Source organism: Apium graveolens, unplaced genomic scaffold (assembly GCF_009905375.1).
Source record: "Apium graveolens cultivar Ventura unplaced genomic scaffold, ASM990537v1 ctg1615, whole genome shotgun sequence".
NCBI lineage: Eukaryota > Viridiplantae > Streptophyta > Magnoliopsida > Apiales > Apiaceae > Apium > Apium graveolens.
In genome coordinates this window covers 1-5119 of record NW_027417329.1, presented here as the reverse complement: position 1 = coordinate 5119, position 5119 = coordinate 1, and the positions used below count along the sequence as shown (strand labels likewise).

General features: G+C 33.0%; 1 long non-coding RNA gene across 1 annotated transcript; it reads left to right on the top strand.

Moving 5' to 3' along the window:
• Positions 1-311: 311 nt before the first annotated feature.
• On the top strand, positions 312-1770 carry LOC141699988 (uncharacterized). Its single transcript, XR_012566189.1, has 3 exons — positions 312-498; positions 579-636; positions 1730-1770. It is a non-coding gene; the product is annotated as an uncharacterized LOC141699988 (long non-coding RNA).
• Positions 1771-5119: the final 3349 nt, after the last annotated feature.

Here is a 5119-nt window from a genome sequence, read left to right as displayed (position 1 = left end):
CAAAAGAATAATTTGGTTATCATACTTAAGTTATGACACAATTTATTAAATTTATTGTATAATAATTCTTAAATTAAATAAAAAAGTATAATTTTATTGCAAAATATAACTTTCATTTTTTTAGAATTGTAATAAATACTCTATAAACTCAGTTTCAATAATTTTAAATAAATATAATATTTAATGAAATTTGTGTCTTTAAAATTAATTTTATAATGATTATGCGGGTAAAATTTAGCAAGTTGCCATTAATAAAAAATTAATGAATCTTAATAGTTCAAATTTTTTAAAATATAACAAAATCCTCTTGGACAGATTTTAAAGGGGTGTGTGTGCTCAGTCCTCGATTGATAGAGCCAGTAGTATGTAAAGATGTATGTATATACAACCACCACCACTCCTAAACTCACCATTTTTAACCATTCTTCTTGTTCATTTATCCCCAATTTTCACTTTCATTTCACTTTTTCTAACCCTAATTTAAATAATTATCATCAGGTACTATTGCAATTACACTTCATCCTCTATCACACTACAATTATGTATTTATTTGATCTTTATTTCTTTAATTTTTGCAGGTTATCAAGCGTCGTTATCCACTCGCGGTCCGTGCTTCAAGTTCTCCTCAAAATGGAGGTATATTGTGTATAAATAAATATACAAGTATGTGTGTGTTTTTGGGTATTATTGTATTATGTGGTTCTTTATTATGGCGTAGAATTTATTATTTGCTTGTTTGTAAGTAGAGTTAATGTGTGTGTTTACAGAAAGCAGTTAAGTTTAGTTTCTTATTTGAATGTAGTTGATTTGTGAGTGTGTGATAATTTTAATTGGGAAGGGAATCTAGGTGTACATAGTTTGATGGATATCTAGAGAAGAGATGTGTGATCGCAATTTCCTTGGCATAGCAGGCTTTGTTTGTTTCCCGTAAATTGTTGTAGCGTAAAACATTTTGCTAGTTTTCATGTCCTAGTTTGCTTGGGAGTATTGTCAAAAAATTTGTGCAATTTGGATGAAAAAGAGTAAGAAAAGTTATTTGCTTGAATTATTTTATACACATTTCCTGCCTAATATTTTTTAAAGAGCACAATATTTACGCCAAAATAAATAAAGCTGTAATGTGTCACTGCATTTTTTCGTTGACCCCTTCCTTTCCAGTTGATGTCTCCTCACATTAGACTATTTCTTACTCCCTCCATCCCTCCCATTTGTTTACATTTGGGTTGGGCAAAGAGGTTAAGAAAAATGATAAAATAGTAGAGGGAAGTTGAAAAAGTGAATTAAGTTGTGGGACCGATCAATTTTTTATGAATAAAGTGGGTATAGTGGAGGTAAGTAGTGGATGTTGTTAATTTTTATATTATTAAAACTTTACTACTTTTGGAAAATTTTGAAATGTAAAGAATTGGATGGGACAACCCAAAAAGGAAATGTAACGATATGGTTGGGACAAAGGGAGTAGTTTGTTTCTCTTATGTCTGTAATATGAATTATGATGGCACAGAAGCTACATAAATTTGTATTTGAATTGCACTCTGTCAGAATGTCCAAGACATTTTATAGCGTTTTGTGTTACTGTTTTGTCCCCTAAATGAAGTGTCCCGGCATTTGACACGGACAATCAGGGGAAGTAAAGAGTCGGAGAAATGTAGTTTATTTATGGTATCTCCACATATACTATACATTTCTTGTTAAAAATAATAATAGGCTTTGCAATACTTTTCTTCAGGTACATATGATCCGGAACTGAACTATGTGCTTCAGCTTGGCAACAGGATCTGAGTTATATGAACTCAAACAAATTCTTTTCGGCAAGAGTATGCTGATAAGATCTTTTGTGACAAGTATAGGAGCACCAAAATGTTTTTGCAGTAACTGAATAAGAAGTATCAGCAGTTACTTACCCATAATTAAACTGATGCACCAATTCTGCTTTTGTGAATCTCGAGAAGCCTTCTCTCGACAGGTTGTACTTAAGAAACTTTGAAGAAGCAAGGAAAGAGGCCTAAAATTAGATGATGTTTATAATGTGTTTGACTCAAACTGTAAGATACTTACGGAGCTATTAGCTATTCTTAGCGAATGAGACAGTTCATATATTGTCCCCTTTCCCTCTTTGTAATTCCCCCTTTCTCTATAATTTACGTTTTCTAAATAGTATGCAAGTAGCTATCACAACACACAAATTGTCATCTTCAAATGTGTTGAAGCATAAATTTTGTTCAATTTGGCTATTTTCATAGCTACTTCAGTCCCTTGCTGAAGTCAATTGCAAGACCTAAGGACATTGACTATTTCATGGTTGAGCAAGATCCAGACGAGAGAGATGATTTTATTGAGATGCTTGAATCAAGATTCTTTTTCCTTGCTGCTGATGCACCGTTCTACATTAAGGTTATTCATCTAATTTTGATAATTTTCTCATATAGTAGCGCATAAACACGAATACTCCTGTTACTTGGTTCTTGTGCTTCAAGAAGTAATCAGTTTTTTTTCCAGAAAGAATTAATCAGTTTGATTGTTAGATTCTTTAAATGCTGTCATACTTCACAATCTCCTATACTCTGAACATGAAGGTTATACATTATTGTTGTTCTTACAATGGATAGTGCTGAAACTAAAGTTATTGATATGTTAAGAAAGGTGCTTCCGTTTGACCTATATACGAAGTGTGAATTGGGTATCTAAATTAACAGTATGCGAGTTGAATGGAGTACCAGATAGCCTTATCATGGTGATCGTTATATCTTTTTATCATGTTGTAGTATTGCACAAGGTTATCACGACGCCAAGTTGAGCCTTGACGCCCGAGTACCTTGGTGAAGACTAGTCGTAAAAAGTCGACAAAGTGTTCATTATACATATAATTACCAGATTTAATATATAATATAATTAACATGTCAGTTTCATAGTTTAAAATCAAAAGTAATAGAATAATAAGTTCAAATTAGCATAGGTACCGCATATAACAGTAATATTCCAAATACCAACATATCCAAGCAAATAAAACATAAATGTGATAATATCAAGTAAGACATCTATCTTAATATATTTGTTTTCTTGTGTACTGGTCTTTGGTTTCATGTACACCACTATTATGGTTATGAAGCCCCAAGTCGAGGTTCGAGATTCTTGGGCGACCTTCATGTCAACTAGTCGAGATTATCGCGTCGACTATCGCTGCTAGTCGTCTTTTGTGATAACATTGGTGTTGCACAGTATGTATATACACGATATGCAGTTTCCCCAAACCCTCACTAGTTTTTACTTTTTTAGTACTTCAAAAAATTCAATGTACTAATTGTAACCTGCAACCGACTCTGTCCCAATTAATACTTTTTCTTGTTTTTTATAGCAAATTCCGTTTCTTTTTCTCTGATTAAGTTGATATGAAACTCATGGTAGGGGTTGGAGGCCATCATATAGAAATGTTTGCGCGTGTACGAAAAAAACTGAAAATACCTTGCTCAGCCAATTGAAAACGGAAGACCTAGAAGTAGAGATTTTTCTTCATCTGCTGCAAGATTACTCTAGTATTGTTAATATGTCGTCATCATGGATTTTTCTAGATATTCTACTTGCTTTATGGTTCGTTTACAGATTGTTATCAATGCTAGGGCCATTTATCGTTGAATATAATTCAGTTAGATCTTTTACATCAAACACTCGTATAAAATTCCGGATGCTTGTGTGTGTGTGTAGCGTGCCTGTGTGTGTGGGTCCCGCTTTTGAACTTCATTATATATGGTGAATACCAGGATGAAAATGTTGGAGGTCTTGTGATGTTTGGTTCTCTTGGCATGTTAAATCCTTTACTAAATTGCTTATATGTTGCTAATGACTTACTTGACAGTTGCGAGAATATTTGTTGATGCAGTGATGAAGCAGTAAGAATAACCCAAATCAATGACTCCTGATGGTCAGGGTAGTTTAGAACTTGGTCTCAGCCAATGGAAATTCCAACTGTTTCTGCTTTAAGGGCTGGCAGCTCTGGGTCTCCGTTCAGTGATTTTGAAGGTTTTTTTAGTTTTAGTTCATTACTGTCCTCCATTGTCTTTCAGTGACTTGACTAGCATTTATCCCTTTTCATATATCAGCTTCTATTTTCTTTTTTTTTTAGGGTGGTGGAATTTTGACATTGGGGAAGCTATATAAGATGGTAAGATTTTTTTTTTTTTTTTTGTGATTTTGTTTTCGTGTTTATATTGGCTGATTATTGCTAACTTTACCTAGTATTTTGGTCTATTATTAGCAGGGGTTATCTGGAAAATTGTTTTTGGAAGCTGCAAACTATCACATAAAGAACTAAGTTATCAGGAAGGTATTCCACTATTAATTCGTTAACTTTATTTGGATGGAGGGTTCTGAGGGGCTGGGTTGGGTCGGGAGGGGTTAATATCCTCAACCCTCATTTGGCAAAAAAAAACGAGGGTTTGGTTTTGAGAGGCTGGTAAGGGTTGGTGAGAGGTTCTGCTTCAATGGAAAAGCATATGGATTTCAACACCCCAATCGGGTGTAGTGATTGTGCTGAGCGAATATGAATAATGGGTCCACTGCAGTAATTTGTTTCTTTGCTAGATATGAATGTCAAATTATTATTGTTCTTATGCTTTGTTGGATGATTGATTTTTTTTCTTTTATTTAAAAAAAACTGTATGATTGAAAAACAAAGATTCAATACAAAATATTTTGAAAAGTTTTTAATATTAAATTTATAGTATTAATAAAATTTACTTGATTTGTGTTTGAAAAATTTAAAACTAATAGTTACCACACCAAAATTATATAATATTCCAATTTATATATTTTAAATTAATTTAAGTTTTTGTGAATTCTAATTACTTTGCCTAGAATTAAAAAATATTTATTACAACATTTACATATCCCACCCTTCCTAAATCTCTCTTGCTCAACCCTTAAATCCAAACAAGACAAGGGCTCAAGCCATCTCAACCCACCTAGCCTAACCCAACCCAACCATTACCTCCTTAACCCCCTATCCAACAAGCCTAAGTGGAATGTAAATGAATAGTGTTTTGCATGTTTTTTTTTTTGCAATCTTTACTAACAGCGTAACAACGTTCTGTATCTATTCTTGAATCTTGACTTGCCATAACAA